This window comes from Protopterus annectens, chromosome 5.part1 (genome assembly GCF_019279795.1).
Source record: "Protopterus annectens isolate FY-2018-M chromosome 5.part1, PAN1.0, whole genome shotgun sequence".
NCBI lineage: Eukaryota > Metazoa > Chordata > Ceratodontiformes > Protopteridae > Protopterus > Protopterus annectens.
Genome location: NC_056736.1, coordinates 517,447,086 through 517,466,710, shown reverse-complemented (window position 1 = coordinate 517,466,710; position 19,625 = coordinate 517,447,086).

Genomic DNA, 19,625 nt, shown 5'->3' with positions numbered 1-19,625 from the left:
TAAATTCAGTAATCACTGCCGAGTGGCCTGCATGCACACACTAACATGGTATGTTCCATGGCACTTAAATCACCTCATAAGCAGGTGAATCTCATGAAAATGAGGCAGGTAGAGTGATACAGCAAGCATATGGTCAGCTCTTCAGTGCCTGTAGTGTACATGGACAAATTCTGTGTACAAGAGTGCAGACAAACAAAAGGGGCTGTGAAACTGGAGATATATGAACAGAAATGGCATACCACATACAGATATGAGTGAAATTATCCTCCTGTTTGCCTGAAAAATTAAAGGAAATAAGTTAAATTATTTTTTTGTTTGTTTTAATAATCTGGGCATGTTTGCATGGCATGCCACAGTGCACAAATATGCATTGGAAAAAATAAAATTAATGTTATGTGACAGAAATATATTACAGGACCTTGTGTGGAGTATCTACAATGGTGCACTGGTGCTGTTGCTAATGTGGTAGGGCTAAGAAGTGTGTAGTTTCCAGCCTGTGAGCACAGATCCCTATGCAACTGAGGTGGAGTTACTGAATAGCATAAAGGGGTAATCATTTCAGCATACCCCCTTCATGTAGGCAGAGAACCATGTTGTTGTTTACACAGGAGACAGCTGACATCAGGGGAGGGTGTGTCCAATGAATTTTAAGTTTATTTCAGTTTAGCTACACTTGTTTGTGTGGCCCACCACCATGCTGAGCGTGTCCTTTCTGGGGGGTTGCACTCACTTCTAATCTTTGTTTAGCTAAGGGGAGTGTGTTTCCACATGTTTGCATGGTGCACCACTATGCTGGGTCTGGAAATGTGGGGTGGTGAGTACCAAGTGCTAAGCTTTGTTTACCTATGGGGTGCATATTTGAGTGGACCACCACAGTGTTGATTGTATCTAAAAGCCAATGACATATTAATTAGTTTTGACTCCTATTTAACTTAAACTGGGGTCATTAAATTATGTTAATGATATACCAGGCAGGTGGAATGCATCATAGGTAGCCAATCACACAATAAGCACCAACAGCAGAGCACTATAAAGTATGCATACACCCTACAGTCTGATTTCTCCCCATACTCTGCACCACTGGAGTACAGACTTGGGAATTTTAACTGAGAGAATGCTAGGGGCTCCTGCAGGTCTGCTATATCTGCATATGATAAATGCCAGAGTCAATGCTGCTGCTGACAATAGGCCTAGACAGAGAAAGAGAAGAGTGTTCAGGTCCAGGGTATCCTTCCAGGAGCTACATGAACCAGAGATTGTAGAGTGCTAAAGGCTGGACAGGGACATACTACAAGAACTCACTGTGCTCTGACACCTTCAACTCAGACCCAGGGCCAACAGAGGGGAATCCATCCCAGTGGGAACAAAGGTATATGTAGCCCTTGGGATACTAGCTACAGGGACTTTCCAAAGACCAACTGGGGACATGATGGGGTCTCACAGTCATCAGCATCCAGGGTACTCCACCAGTTCCTAGATGCCATGCTACCACATGCCAGTGAGTACATATCTTTTCCCCTCACCCCTGAGGCAAGGGCCAGCAATATGCAGCACTTCTACCATGTAGCACACTATCCTGACAATCTGGGAATCATAGATTGCACTCATGTACACATCAAGTCACCACCCGATGAGGAGGGGAGAATCTGCTTCAACCACATGGAGTACCACTCCATCAACTGCCAGGTCATGTGCAATATCCTGGGGATTATCATGAATGTGTGTGTGCTGGCAGCCCTGGCAGTTATCACAACTCCCATATCTGGCATGCATCATAGCTGTACCACGTTTGCTGGGGGGGCATCCCACACAGCCCTTTATTGGGGGATGCTGGCTATGCACAAAAACTGTGGATGATGACACCCATCAGAAATGCACACACACCCATGGAAGAATGCCATAATGAGGCACACACACACACAAACTACGCACATTATAGAGTGTATTTGGCCTTCTGAAGTCATGGTTTTGGTGCCTAGCTATATCTGGTGGAGTCCTGCAGTATTCCCTGGCCACATGTGCACATTTGCTCACAGTATGTGCCATGCTACACAATATGATCCTGCGGAAACATCTGCAGCAGGATGAGCTATGAGAAGGGATACACAGCCCCTCCAGTGTCTAGGTCACCACAGCCACAGTCACAGAAGGACTCGGAGGAGGAATACCTTGATGATGTCCCTATAGGCAGATGTAGGTGCACCCAGTATACCCTGGCTTTGGCTAAGAGACAATGCATAGCACATTCACTGATATCCTAGGGCCCTAGAGACTGACACCATACTCCTACTCACATACATATAGTAAACTTGTTGATGCCAGGCAACCCACACAACCTGTACCTATCCATGTATTGGCTGTGTACTGCTTGCATCAGAGTCAGCCCTGAACTACAGTTCTGTCAACTGCTGCATTCACAAAGTAAGTCCCAAACACACTACTTGTAAGGATTACTATAACATGGTATCATATGTATGGATCTGCTGCACGTATGCAAGGAAATATTGTGGGCTATGTGGACAGAAGTAGCATCCACATGGGACTATAGATACACAGTCCAGTAATATGTGTTCCCTAATCAACACTAGGCTTCATGGTTGGAATATTTACTGCATCAGTCAAGGGAGATGTTAAACAGTGGGGTCACATGATATTTGAACTACTGTCTATCCCAGCATATCATGTGCTGTTGGTTCCCCCACCCCCAACACAGCAGTCTTCCCACACAACTACTGTAACAGTAAGTCAACAATGGTATATCGGCAGACCAGGCAATCTCAGGGCTGTAACATAGAACTCGATCACACATTGTAAGTCACACGAATAATGACCAAGGTACATATTTATGCTGCTAATTGTGTGATGAATGACTCCTCTTTGATTAGCAGCCTGTGTAACTCAGTGGACTAGCGAAGTTAGTATGGGTGATGGTGTTGATGGTTCAAATCTGGAAGTATCCACATCTTTTGCATGTGAGGTATTATGTTGGTGTTTTTACAGATTGCCAGTCTGTGTGTGGGTAAGATTATGAACCTCAGTCACATATTAAGTACAGCAGACAGCTGGGGAATGCCATGGACCTTGTGAGTGAAGTGCAGTACTGCAGAAACAAGAACAGATGTCAGTACCGGTAACACACAAAATCCCAGACTGGAGTACAGGTAGGTGTACTGACAGTCCCACTGGACATGCCCAGACACTTAAATTCCATCACCCCTTCATCAAAATGATCTGTTTTGTATAGATATGTCTATACATACAGACATATATGTATACATATCTGTCTGTCACGATCTCTCACATACATAGTATATCTATCTCTATGTAGTGTAAAATAGATATACACCTATACATATATATATATATATATATATATATATATATATACACATATATATATATATATATATATATATATATATATATATAGCTAGATATATTAAAATGATATATGTACATAACACATAGCTATATTTGTGTGGATGTCTTTATTGTCCTACATACCCTAATAAGATGAGCAAATCTGCACTGTCACACATCCATACTGTTGCACAAAGGATCCAAACTAAGGGTGCAACAGTACACAATCCACTTACCTTCACACACCTGTGACTACTGGATGTCACTACATAGACAGACACAGGTGAGCAGGTGGTGTAATGTATAATGTTGACAATCTACACATGGACAGGGCACATTCTTCCTGCTCACCGGTTTGCCTGTCTAAGTGCAAACAGCCACATATGGCCACACTGGTAACTGTACACACATTGCTAGGATAATAGCAGTTATCTCACTGCTAGGACACTAGATGCAGATAGTAGTACAAAGCAATATCATTCTGAAGGCCACAGATGCTGTCCAACACAAGCCTAGTGTGTGTAATGCTCAAGTAGTGTGTCTGCAATCACATATGCAACAGACATTACCTGCAGCACATGCGACAGATACTGTGATTTATAGTGTGTAAGAGTAGATAGGTAGGGGTTCTAATCTCATTCTAGACTACTTGGTGCATGTGTGTGTGTGTGTGTGTGTGTGTGTGTACGTATCCCTCTGCAAAACAACTGATATGGCCCCATGGGCTATCTACCTGCAGGTTTTGCCCCTGTAACTTGCTGCTGGCTTCCAAACTGTCCTCTTCTACAAGGCCTGCTGATGTCATCCAGCTTAACAATACCAGCTGACAGTGTCATATCAGACTTAAGCCATGGTGCGTGCAATAAGTACTGTGAGCTATAGTGTGTAAGACTAGATAGGCAGGGGTATTAATCTCACTCCAGGCTACTTGGTGCGTGTTTATGCCCATATGGCATAAATATGACCACCTCGGTAGCTTAGAAATAAGTAGGGTTTTGAAGTGTTTTATTTGCAGTGTGAGATGTGGCCCCCAAAAGGACTGCCCACAACAAGGTCTGATGATGTCATCAAGTGCAGTGTGTCCTAAACTGATAGTACTAGCAGACATGAGGTGTGTTGCATGCATCACATACTGCGATCTGTAGTGTGTACCAGTACATAATTATTTTCATCTACATACAGCCAACTTGCACTACGTATGTGCCTTGGCATGTCCTGCACACAGTAAGTTGAAGTGGTGTTAGCCTCAATGTAGCCGTGTTTGTGTGTGATCCTGTTAGAGCATTTTACAACATGTCATAGAACCATAGGACATTTGAACTTCACTAGCACAATGGCCATACAGTCCTCACAATCATAGACATGTTTATACCCGTATTTACAGGATCAGCACATATTGCTCCAGTTCATGAGGAACACAGGCAGATGCTCTATGTTGAGAAGATGGTCATCCAACCAATCATGCAGTTGGCATGTGCTGACGTGCACTGAGCTGCTCTCTGTGCCATTGGGCAGGGCTCTGTTTCAAGGGTGTGTTTACATCTGCTAGACAAATCCCTCCCACAAGCATGTAGTACTAATGTTAGATAAGATGTTAATGCCCTTAGAGTGAGTTATCCGTCTACTATGCCTCCTACAGATAGGCAGAATATGCAATCAAGCAGGGTCACACATTGACCCATGTGCAAGGCACAGATCAACTCTGAGTAGTCTATATGCCACAGGCGACAATGGCGCTCATTGCAGATGGTCCCCATTGAACACATACTGAAGACATGTTGTGTCCTTGTGAGGGACCATACTGTTGTGTGCAATTGCCAGTACTGCTTGGAAAGGTACATCAACAAATGGCCATTGCACTCAGATACTGGCATGCTGAGAGAAGAGTATTTGGGGGTTATGAGTATATCACTTACAGTTGACTGTGTCCTCAGCCATGCTATACGATTCCTGCCATACCACTGCAGAGACATGGGGATCTGAGGCACATTAGGGGTGAGCCCGTGTGGCCAGGTGTGCGTCCCCAATTCTTTCACCCCACATATTCACATCACATGTTGCAACAGATGTGCTACTTACCAGGTACATAGGTCTAACTAAAGGATATGATACTACATATATATTTGCATGGAGTTTATGGCCATTAATATGTCAACAGGCATGTGTTTGCAATACCCTTTGGCGGGATAGTGACATACCACAGAGACATACCTGTTCAACTGTAGCAAGTTCCTCAGCATTTACTGGTTTTGAGGTCCAAATACAGGAGTGCCATGAGTTCCTGAGTGGCCCCCTGAATTCCTGAATTTCCCATTGTTTTATTTTTATTTTTCAGTCCTTTTTTTTTACATTATCACATGCAGAAGCATGCTCGATAATGTCAGCTTCGTGACCAGCCTGCCAGCCTGTCGGAATCTGGCTAAGGGCTGAGTCTGTGTTTTGTTTATATTTTTATGACTTGCATATGTTACGTGTGTGTCACATCTCACTGCAGTAGCTCTGCAATCCATTTCAAATCAGAAAGAGAGAGAGGGGAAGGATGAATCCGGGCCACCAACAAAGTAAGACAGACAATTTTTTTTTATTTTAAAATAATATAAACAGGCAGATGCAACTTATATATTCATTTAGTTTAACAGTTAGAGGCAGCCAGGATAGGAAGCAAGCAATGCAACCCTTTCCTGTCCTAAGCAGCAGAGCAGAGGCAGGCAGCCAGCAGCAGACAGTCTCATCGGACTTACTATTCTCGGGCCCAGAGATGTGTGGAGGTCATGAAAGAAATACATTTCTTCCACTTCCTCCAGCTCCACCTCCATCTCCAGCAGCAGGTAAAATAAAAATAAATAAGAAATAAAATAAAATGAGAAAGAGATTGAGACTATTGCAAGCTGTGACAGGACATCATAAGCCGTTTTTACAATGTTTGCAGAACAGAGGTTTGGTGAGGAATGTGATCTCTAATACTTCTGTTAACATTTGTAAGTTACACAGTCAGACAATCCTCCACATTAATTAGCTCACCAGGAACTTCACATTTAATAATACTGCAGAGGCAGAGTACAAACAGTCTGCCTAGAAGCAAATACTGAAAACGTTTTGTGGGGAAAACGAGATGGCTGCAGTTCTGTAGACACTGCTATTCCTAGCGCTTTCAAAAATCCTGAATAAAACTACAATCCAGAAGACAAAAAGGAGCACTACAAACTGAAAATAAAACAAAAAACATTTTCAAAACACCTTATATTAAAGTATGAGTGGCTTCAAATTACCAAAGGAGCTGACTATAATCAAGATTATTCAAGACTGAACTACATTGCACCTGCTGTGATGCTCATGCACTGGACCAGCAATCAAGGAGCTTCAATCCTCGCCACTAACACAAGTGAGGGGCATCCACATTGGGAAGGATAACAAATACACACACAGTAAAGTACAATTTCCCTTAAGAGCATACACAGATCACAGCCAGTCTGGGGCTGATTTCTCCCTTTCTCTCCAGAGCCCCAATAAGACTCCCCACTGGCACAGCTATAGGGTCAAGATCTCAGCCTAGTGGTCAAGGTAAAACCTCCAGAACCCTCTATGTCCAACCAGCACTTTGTGTCCCTGCCCAAGTAGGTGACACCTACATACACGTTGAGATATGATCTATTTACAAACACACAGGCACTCCTGGGGAAGGCTGGCAAAAGTTCTCCAGCTATGACCCTTCTGCCCAGACTATACAGTAGTACCACTTGCCACCAACCATTAATATCAGCTACTAATAAGGCCCTTATCAAAGGGTGTCCAATTATTACTGTGCAATATTATTATCCAAATGGTAAGTGTGACTGAACAGCAAAGCTTATTGGAGTGGCTTGGCCAGTATCACTATATAGATGCAATGTACTCTAGAGCTTAAATTATCTCTACACAAAACAGCCATAGCTGAAAGGTTTACAAATATTTAATAACAAATAATAAAGAACACAAGACAATGCTTCTTACTACACAGTGCTAGTCAAGAGTACAAAGATTACAGGAAAATGCTTAAAATAATGCAGTAGAATAGTTCTGACATCAATACAGAAAACAAATAGTCTAATCTTCCTATTTCCTAGCTATATCTAAGAGCAAATACAGTTCTAAAATAAACTTACATATAGAGCAAGACAGTGCTGGTGATGTTGGATGTTCTGAAGACAAATGCCAAATACTCTGATTCTCTCTCTCTCTCTCTGTCCTTAAATTGATAACACAGTATCACTGACTCATTTCAGATTACATCATTCTTAACAATTTTCTGGTATCCCAGGGTAACAGAAACTCTACATTTATATTGCTTTGATCTTGCACCTGGTAAGGAAACCACAGTAATTAATGACATTATATATGTAAAATCTAACAATTAACTCAAATCTCAAAACAATAGAAAGAATCTGCTGGTTTAGACATCACGGCTCCAAGTTTGAGATTAAACATTTATACAAAGCTTGACTTATCAGCGTTCTTCCAGCAGAGTGCACTGTTGTTACATTTTTGACATTCAACATTTAACAACACCATTTTCTTCCATTTAAGAGAACAAGCCTGTAGCGTATATTAATATTTACAAATGACAGAATTATCTACAAAATTCTCTCTGACTAGGCTGGAAGCCTTCACATATCTTCACACCTACCATGTGGTAATAGCAGCCCTGTATGATAAGCAGGAGTACAAGAAACCAACCAACACAATGTCTAATGAAGAAAACAGCATGGATACTCTAATAACAAAAAAAAATACTCAGTTTTAGCCTCTCCAGAAAAAGATACAATTCCAAAAAGATAAAGAACAACAAAGCAGTCAGAAATGGCAAAAATGACAACTAAAACTAAACAGGACCAGCCAGCTAACCTATAAAACATCAAATCAGCACTACATCCAATTCACCAGGCAATAGAGGACCTCACTCTACAATTTAAAGCCTTCAGAGACTCATTCAATTAGCTCTTAACCAGAATTGAGAAGTCAAAAGCAAAAATAATGGAAAATGAAATAAAGACTGACAACATCCAACAATGTGCGGACAGTAACCTCAAGATGACACAAGATGTGCAATCCAAAATAATAGATCTTGAAGCCCGCTCACATAGAAACATCATTACTTGGGGTATACCTGAATCAGTTACACATAACAACCTAATAGTAACTATCAAGCAAATTTTAAATATATTACTGAATGACACTGCTGATACGAAGCACATAACTTAAGAAAGAAGTCACCGTGCATTAAGAGAAACTCGAACACCAAACAAACCAAGACCAATATATGTTAAAATACTAAACTCCCAGGACATCTCCAACATTCTTCAACTGCAAAAAAAAAAGTTTTCTCACCTGGAATGGAAATTGGATCTCCTTTGCACAGGATCTTTCCCTCCAGATAAGGCAGGCAAGACAAGCTCTCTCTACGTTTTGCCGTTTCCTGATTAACAGGAAAAATAAAGTTCCAAATGAAATTCCCAAACACATTAGTGTTCTTCTATAGGGAAACAAAATACTCAATCACATCTATTAAAGAGGCAAATGAAGTAGTCCAGATAACTTTTAAGGAAATACCTGCCTTGGAACCATCTCAAAAATAGAAACAGCCAACGTGACCTGTACTGCAGCCTCCATGTTACCTTCTAGGGAGGAATCTTAATTGAGCCATGTATGTTTTTGGCCTACCCATTTCCCATACAGAAATCTGAGATCTATAGGAGTCCTATAGGAATGAAAAGAATGTTCCAAAGTTGTCAGTTGGACAAAAAAAGGAAGATACCGATAACCCCTATGCATGCCTTCAAAGCACTTCCTCTACCAAGTTGGTATCCTCCGGACGCAAAAGGCTTTCAAAACATGGTGGCAATATGGGAATCTATACCTATGTATTATCACCAAACTTGATAATAGCACAGGAATACAGGAAACTGCTTTTAAGTACAACAGACTTCATTACCTGTTCATGCAGAACTTCGATTCCTGAATAAATAAGGTACGGAAACACATAAAACTCTCGTATTGCTAAACATGGTAACTAAGTATCTCCTAGTTAAACACTTTGCATACAGAGTTTGAACACAATAAAATTATGATCAGGGTTGCTGAAATGCTATAAAAACGATCCATAGAGAAGTGAAGTTGTGGATCTCCTTGATCTATGCTCTAGTTGACTAAAACTATATATTTATTTGGGTATCCACAAGGCAAGATAAGCAAACATATTTAGTATTTCTCATTCCAAATAATGAGACATGCATACCAACAAATGAAGATTGATATATAAAGAAAGATCTCAGCATTGTTCGTGTATATGTAGTGACCGGTAAATATAGGAACTTGCACACATGAACCTCCTTCAGGAACCTTCCCTATTTTGGTTTATACATAACTAAAAAGAAATGATCTTTTAAAATCTGTGAATGACAAGTCTGTTGAATTACTGATACCTGTTAACTATATGTAAGAATAAGCCTTGTTAAATCCTGGTATTGTAGCATACTATTTTATGACAAGCTGTGCAAATGACATTTATAAATGTGTCTCTGGTATTGTAAAACTATTTTAGACATGCTTACAAAGCATTATTTTTGAATGACAAGCCTAGTGGGTCAAAAGGCTCAAAAATAATGAGAATTTAAGAGCCTTGAAACAGATCAATGAATACAGAAACCTGACAGTAAAGGGAAATGCCACTGCAAAATGTGGAATGCCATTACAAAGTACTAACAGTGTTTATACTGTACATAACTAACCTGTTTGTCAAACCACTAATACTCATACATAATTACCATACTTTGACACTCTTGTGTTCTGGTCTACAAAGATGTTACCTTATAGAAAGTGATCGGGAGCAGTTAGTAGTTGTAAAACAGAGAACTAGTATGTTAGTTTTTTCTGTATAGTATTGGTTTTTATTAAGGGGGAAATCAACACTATAATACCCTACCTAACATGCCCTTACTTTATAACTCATGAACATTCTCAGCTAGTTAAAGCATCCGATCATATCTTTTCCTTTCCTTCTTGGCCGAGAGGGGTAATGGGTACGCACAGGGGTTGGGCAAGAAGGAATGTGTGTCATTCAACTAAATTTCATAAAAAGCTTCTTATTTGTAACAAAATTGATATACTACACCACCACCCTCTAATGTTAATAAATACATCAGGAAAGAATGTGGGAGATTGAATCCTGGAATGTAAAGGGGATTCAGTCAAGAGATAAAAGAAATTTGTTTCTACACCTTGCTCTTAAGTCAAAGGCGAACATAATCCTAATTCAAGTATCCCGCCTGGCAAATGAAAAATGGGCAAAGATTGGGGGAAAATGAATTAAATTATAACTTCTGGGGAAAAAAACTAATAGTGTGGGGGCAGTTATAATAATCAAAAAATCTTTCCAGGATAGCATCCAAAAATGTGATATTGACAGTGAGGGAAGATGGTGTTTTATAATATGCAAAAACCCTTCTATAAAAAATCTTATTTCAATCCTAAATATTTATGCCCCCTGCATTAATCAACAGCACTTTTTTATGTCCCTTTACAAGATTTTATATGCATTTAAGAACTACTGTATTAATCATAGGAGGTGACTGGAATGCATATCAAGACCCCACTTCCGATAGATCAAACCCCAATACATATAATAAACAAGCTACTATTGCACTTACAGAACTTAAACAGGATTTTAAACTATTTGATCCCTTCAAACATAATGATAAAGATCCCACAAAGGAAAAATTCACCTTCTACTCCCAATGCCATAAAATGTGTTCTAGAACTGACTTCTAATTTCAGACCTATTTTTAAATATGAATATAAAATGTTACATTAACACTAGATTCTTCTCTGACCACTCAAAAATCTCATTAAACATAAACTGGAGTGATAAACAGAATTTAAATGGGAGAGGATACAACTTGACTCTTAATCCCAACCTCTTCTTGAAACAAGATATCACAGAAGGGAACAATATACTCTTAAAAGACTTACTGGGTAAAATCTTGGGTCTATATTAAATAGACGAAAGACCAAAATTTTGAACGCTCACATGAGTGTAAATTCAGCAACTCAAAATCGCTACACCCCCAGCTAAATATATATTCCAACTCCAAGATTGCACTACAGTGAGGAAAGGGCAAATATTCCGATCTTCACTTTACTGCAGTCCAAAAAAAATAAATATCGAGTTGATGAATTTCCGCTCATGAGCGTTCGACATTTTGATCTTTTGTCAATATAAAGTAGACCCAAAATCTCTATGTCCCAACACCCAGTTGACATTGAGTGGGCCGCAACTAAATCTCAAATCTGGGGCTTTCTTATCAGTAAAGCAGCTCATTAAAAAAAAAACTAAAGAGGAAAGAGAAAATACTAATAAAAGAAAACATACACAAACTGGAATAAGATTTACAGAAGTGCTTTAATAAAAAAAACTGAGGGACAATTACTGAAATCTCAAAAGGACCTGTACTTATTGAATACCAAAAACTTATCATTTTATGAAACAGTGAACCTGGTCAAATATGTTGAGGGAGCACAATTACCATCTAGAGTCCTAGCTAGACTAATCTCTCTCCAAAAATCCACACCTACTATATCTGAAATACACTACTTAGACAAGACATATTCTAGTAATACTGAAATTCTAAACCTAGTTGAAAAATGGTACACACAAATCTATGGAGAACAAACTTTTTCTACTTCTGAACAAGATAAAACACTGTTCCTCCAGAATCTGTCTTTCCCCAAATTAAACTCTAACCACCAGAAAATACTGCCAGCCCCTAACTCACAACTGGAAATTATTAATACAATAAAGAACTTAAAATCTCATAAAGCACCAGGGCCAGATGGCTTTACGACAGACTTTTACAAATAAATTTACCCCACTAATTGCTAGAATATTACTGTATCTATTTAACTATATTATAAATAACAATATTAATGATATTCACTTTAATGCATCGAAAACTGTCTTCATCCCAAAAGAACAGACAAACCCTAGAGATCCTAAGAACTACAGACCCATCTCCTTAATAAATCTTGATATAAAAATTTTTACATCTATCCTTGCTAATAGACTTAAAAAGATAATACCACACGTTATTTCACCTGAACAATCTAGATTTACCTCTTATAGACAAACCAGTGACAATACCCTAACTCTCAAAGCCTAATAACATTCACACAACATAAGAAAATCCCAGTTTTTGCACTTGTAGTTGATACATATAAGGCATTTGATAGACTTAAGTTTCTTGCTATCAGTATTAACCTATTTTTCTTTCGCATCTAGCTTCATTCAAATAATTAAAACACTATATGACAAATCCAGTTCAACCTTACACATAAATAAAAACCTTTCAAATAGAATTATGATAAAAAATGGAACAAGACAAGGCTGCCCTTTACACCCATATCTCTTCAACCTATATCTAGAACCAATCTTCCTTCTTATTAAACAGCATATGTATCATAATCCTCCAATGCTTTTTAATACTAAAATATTCCTGGCAGCTTTTGACAGTGATTTAAACTTATACTTTACTTATCCATGCTCAGATATTTCTAAACTAATGAAAGCCATTGACACCTTTTCAAAATTATCTAATTATAAACTTAATTTAGAGAAAACTACAATATTCCCTTTAAACCATCCTAAGACACAATTAAAATAAAACAATCTACTAAATACCTTGGGATTACTTTATACCAAAATAAAAGGGAATTCTGTCAAAATAACATCCGAAGTAAATGTCAAAATATAATACAGGATTGTAACAGATGGACTAACTTAAAATTATCCTTTTTATCAAAAGCTGCTATAGTCAAGATGAATATACTACCTAGATTATTATATATATATTCGGTTGGGAGGGTAGCCTTATGGTTAAGGAGTTTGCCTTACAAACCCAAGGTGCAGGGTTTGAGTCTCACAAGGGATAATTGGCTAGGCTTAAAATGGCTCACAAGGGCAATTAGCTTAGTACTAACCTATGAACCCTCCCAAGTGATAGTGTACAACAAATTCTTCAAAAGACTACACACATTCTTAGCTAAATTTATATGGTCTCCCAAATCTGTAAGGATATCATTCCATAAACTAATGTAACTGAAACTAAATGAGGGACTTAATCTTCCAGACTTCAGATTGCATTTTGATATTATTAATAGTAGTAGAATAATAAAAATCACTGAACATGATCCCACAAATAACACTTGGACACCTATGTGGATAAAACTATTGTATACATCTATAAAGTCACTCAATTTTAACCCCAAAGCACTTCCATTTCTTTACAAAAAAAGTTGTTAACTTATAAAATCATTGACCCAGTAAAATATTTCATCACTAATCTACAAAAGCTCTTTGTAGCATTAAATCTATCTGCAGCTTTGGAAACTTTACAACCCTTACACCTTAATCCAAATCTGAGATTTAATAACTCAATGCTTAATCTAAATAACTTCCCAATGCTAAAAGATAAGCAAATTTTAGATTTCATGCCCTTTCATGAATATACAATCACAGAAATAAAAACTCATCTTAAACTACCTAAAAACTATACAATTATCCTAAGGCAGATTAAAGATTTATGCTATCAATACCTCTCTAACAGTAATATAACAAATGGGGACATCGAGACCTGTAAGTCACTTTGGAAACTAATGTTATCAAGAGAAAAAATATATCAAATACATATAGGCTGATAACTGCTATTAAATATCAGAATAATATACTCTTCTCCAATTGGGGCGGCCGCGGTGGTGCATCGGTTAGCATTGCTGCCTCACAGAAAGATGTTCTCCAGTTAAATTGTTGGCTGAGGTGCCTTCTGTGCAGAGTCTGCATGTCCTCTCTGTGGTCATGTGGGTTTCTCCCAGGGGCTTCGGTTTTCTCCCACATCCCAAAGACATGCTGTAGGTGGATTGAATACTCTAAATTGGCCCTAGGTGTGAGTGCGTGCATGTGTGTGCCTTCTGTAGAAGGTTGGGCACCGGGCTGGCAACTCAACACCATAAAACTCCACTGCCAATCATGAGTGGACAGGTGATCCAATGTGGTGACCCATAACCGGGAAAAGCCGAAAGAAGAAGAATACTCTTCTCCAATTACTGGCTTAAAATGGACCCTTAGATCTCCGAGCAACAGATAAAACAATCAATTGAAACAACTTATAAGACACTCCCTCTGAAAAAATTGCTGTACACACAACTCATAATCACTAACAATGCTTATTTTACTCCTGTTGTTTTACATAAATTTAACTCTTCCTTCCCACTAGTGTGTCCTTACTGGGAATTACAAAAAGCGGACTTACTCCATCTCTTTTGGAGTTGTAAATGTGTATGAAACTATGGAATTCCCTAATGATCCAACTCCAAAAGATGGGATATGAAAAAAAAAAATACTCTGACATGGGAATTTACTTTACTTCATATTCCTCCCCAGATATACCACCACAACAAAATCATATCTTAAGTACTCTCTTCCTATTAATGAAACTTTTCATTGCATCCAAATGGATGGACAGACTTGCAATTACATAGGGGGGTAAACAAATGGCTACCATAGGTTCATAGGTTGGTACTAGGCTATCCGCCCTAGGGCCTATAAAAGCCTAGCCATAACAATTCCCTGGCTATTTCTTCCCACACTATTTACTTCCCTGGACCCCTGTCTAACAGGGCGACTGATGTGATCCCCGGGGTGAATTTCCTTTCTCCCATCCAATCGTCAAGGTTCCTTTTGAAGAGGGCCAAAGAGGCACTCTGCTTGACATATATGAGCAATCTATTCCAGAGTCTGGGGAGTCTCTGGGTCAGGAACCTATCCCTCCAGCATGTTTTGTTTATTGTGATGACAAGGTTGAGATCCCTGGAGCATGTGGCTCTGAGGGACTGGGATTTCTTTAAGTGTAGCATGTCCAACAGCTCTGGGTTTGACATGGCCTTGTATGTTAAGCAGAGATCACCTCTGAGTAGACGATATGCGACAGAGTATAGCTGGAGTTTTTTAAGGCGGTCAGCATAGGGCATCTGCTTTAGGCCTGTGATTCTTTTAGTGAGGTATTCTGTGGGCTTTCCAGTTGTTGCAGATGTCTTGAGAGGTACATACCAAATGGGGCGTTGTATTCTATAATGGGTCTAATGAGGGATGAGTACAGTGGGACAGTGACCTCCTTTTTTCTGGATGAAAAGCCCTTAGTGATGAGGTGTGCCACATAGAAGGATTTCTTGTCTGTTGTGGCACTGTGGTTATCGAAGGTGAGACCACTGTCCACCTGTGTCCCTAGGTCTCTTATCACACTTTCGGTGTTTAGTGTACTGCCACCTATATGGTAATTCATGGGTACATATTTTTTCCCAAAGGGGATAACTATACATTTCTTGGCATTGAGCTTGAGACCATGGCTCTGGCACCAAGCATCTGTTTCTGTAAGGCTCTTTTGTAGAGTATCCACATCATTTGGGGATTCAATAATGGCTCCCAGTTTGCAGTCATCTGCGAACTTTGTAGCCAGAGTCCCTTAGTGTTGGCCTGTACTTCAGAGAAACACTTCCTGGCTTATAAAATGATGATATATAATAGTAAAAAATAATCCTATCTCTTGGAAGCTTGGGAAAAACTATTCAACTTTATATCTTTCCAGTAACCACTACTGACTCTTTCCCCCTTTCTAGTTTGATCTAAAATAGATATCAATCTGCCCCCATTATTCTATCAATTGTTTTTTCTGAAACATGTATATATTTGAATACATGATTTAAATAGTTGAATGCCACAGATGTAAATAAGTGTAATATAGTTTTCTTTTGGAATGACATACAGATTCATCCTTGTATTTTTACTTATATACTCTGATTGTATTTTTTATTTTTGTTATTATGGTGTCTGTTAATACAAAATCAAATAAAGTTTTTTGAAAACAGAAAACATTTTATGAGTGCATAATCTTATTCTTTATATGCCCTGATATTCTGCTAGTAAGGGCGGTGTTTGATTTAAAAATTAATTTACGTGAGATATGGGTTCTTATAAAAAACTTTTGTGGCAGAAACAAAGACTGCAACATATTTGTATACCATTTTGTATATTTGGTTTGGTTCTTTATTTCGCTATCTCATTTACAATATCATACTCAGAGATATTTCTGGTTATAATTAATAGTAGTTTACAAAATATACTGTAAAATATTCATATTATGTAGTTTTACTTTTTTAAGTTAACTTCATACACTGGTACTGAAATAAATATTTTCAATAATAAAGAGGGGACACTGCTGCCTTTCTCTCTGGAATAGACATGACAAAACAGATGACACCATGGTTTGGTGGTCATTGAATGTAACAATGTGTGGACCTGACCTGCCCTCCTGGCATGAAGTGCTCACAGGTGCATATCAGCATCCCTCATCCATACAGCATTTAAGGCACAGTGACACTTTCACATCCTGCAACTTTCATATTTATTCCTTAAAAAAAGGAACTGTGCATGGGGAAATGATGGGTAGTGGTAGTCCTGAGAACGACCTACTTTGCCCAGTAGTACTGGACCCCTTCAGAGGCTAATGGAATGAGATGAGAAGGGTGGAAGAAAAATAAACACTATGGGAACAATGAAAACAAACGGATGGAGAACTTGAGTACAAATCCAATTCCTTTGTAGTCCACATGACTCTGCAAATGATATGTAAGTATTCCCTGCCATGAAACTTTAAAAGACTAAACGGTAGCAACAGAATTACCAGTTCAGTTACCCTGCAGTGTGTTTTGACTTCCGCACCCTAAAACACAACTCTCAGTTGATTTGTTAAAACTGCATTTTGGAATTACTGGTGGGATGGCTACAGTACAGTCCTCTTCTGTTTAAATGTCAAGACTAACCCAGTTTGTTAACTGACTTCTTGTAAAGCAGTCATGTAAAATCATTTACAATATAATGGAATAAGACCCCATCTTAACACGCCATTGACTTGTCTTCTTGTATTTAATACTTATTAAAACGTAGTGGTTGGCATCAAAATATTATTTAACATGATTTGCAGTTACCTTGCAACTTGTTCCCAGCAGGATGTCCTGCTTCGTTCTAAGTTATGAAGTAAACATTATGCCTAGTGCTCACTATGTTTAGAAAATACGCCTGTCCCTTGCTGTTATTAACAAATACAGCTGTAGACTAATGGGGAGAATCACAATAAAGTATTCCCAGTCTTTTAATGAAACTATGCTATACACCTTGTAGCTCTTTGGACAGACAGCGCATTTAAGCAGTTAGTAAACGTGTATATTATTTTGCCAATTTTTGAAGCTGCTCACTAGACAAAATACAAACAGCAAAAAGGGCTAAAATAAGGGTAAAAACTTGTAGTGCCATAACCTTCTCTGGGGAAAAAAATATATATATATATATATATATATATATATATATATATATATATATATATATATTTATACGCACACACATACATACATACACACACGAATACATGCATACATACACACACACATCATTTTTACACTGAGAAAGCTCTACAAAAAATTAAATATTTTAACAAGTCCTTTATAATCTGTTTTAAAATATATCAGGTATTTAATGCAAATACAACAGTTTCTGTGATTATTAAGAATTGCTATGTTACTGCATATCTAAAAAGACATGAATGACTTAAACGGCCTACAAGGAGTAAAGGTAGAACAGTAGATGAAAAGATGTATATGGTTCCCAGGATGCATGTGCATGAATCAGTATTTTATTAAACTAATGAAGCCTGCTGAAGAGATGAGAAATGGGAGGATGTAGCTGGAGGATGAAACGCTCCATTTACTGTATTAAGAAACAGGAAAACTGGGTTTAAAAAGATAAATGGTAGCTGTTTGTGGTGGATGCTGCTTGCCGTTTGAATAGAATGGATATGGAGTTATGTTCACTTGCTTTTTTTAGATATGGTTAAAGAATCTATCATACTGTTTAACTTCCGATAGTGCTATGTTTGCATTAATTTATTGAAACTCCAGCAGATTATTTAATCAGTTGAGATCCTGTTTCATCTGATTTTAATTTGTGCATAAAATACTTTACTTATTTATTTATTGTAAAGGACGTGGTAAATTTGTTTGCAGTTTACTGTATCTCTTTTCTTACTAGCTAGTAAATGTTTGGAGATGTTTTAATATTAAAAATACATCCAAAATACATTCAAGCTGCCTTACTTATTTTTATTTATTGTCATCTTCTTTGCATTTCTGTTTATGCCTCTGTCAATATATTCTATCCATAATCCATACTGTACTCATATCCCTTGCACAGTTGCACTGGCAAATCATTAAAAATTGAAGTTAGAAAACAATGACAGACATTTGAGTTTCAGACTTCATACCCTTCAGAAAATTCATGTTAATGCAAAACCTGTTATCCTGTCAACTTTCTAAGTTTGTAAGAGCAATATTTAAACATTGTCTCTATTTGTGGGCTTTTGTCCAGCTTTTATTGATGGCTTTGTCCAGATTTCTTGTTCTGAGAGGTCTTGAGAGGTATGATGTGTTTACCTCACACGGCCACAAGGTACAGACTACCTCAGATTACTGGTTAGGCATTGCATTTTGTGATTGTGTGCTTTACTTGTGTGCATATGCTATGGGTCTTTCTTACTTCACTGCTGTTGCTTTCATTGTGATTCAAATGTGCATAAATCACGGAGGGAATGGATTGCTTGGGAAAATGTCTCATTTTGATATCACTGGCAGTAGGACTAGCAGATCTTTGAGGACTGAAGTCAGAAAATAGTGGCAGGCAGACATTACATTTGATTTTCAGACTTCATCCTTCAGAAAATTCATGGTATGAAAAATCTGTTATTCTGTCAAAAGATTAAGTTTGGAAGAGCATTATTTTAAACAGTGTCGCTATTTCTGTGCCTTTGTTTGGTCTCTGGCCCCCATTACTTGTGGCGTTGTTCATATTTATTGCTGTAAGAGATTGAGAAAGCTATGGCCTGGCCATAACATCTGCAGTCAAATAACAAAATAATTAAGTCTAAGGAGCTGTATTTGTGCCTTCTGCTGATTTTGACTTCAGTACCCATCAGTGACTTTTGATGCAATGCATAATTTTGTATTTCACATATCTCACAGACTACAACGGGGTGCTGGGTGGCGATTAATAGTGTAGCATAATGAATAAGGAACTTCAATGTAATGTTAGCTTTCAAGATGACTTTTGAAACTGTATTATTACATAGAACTAAGAA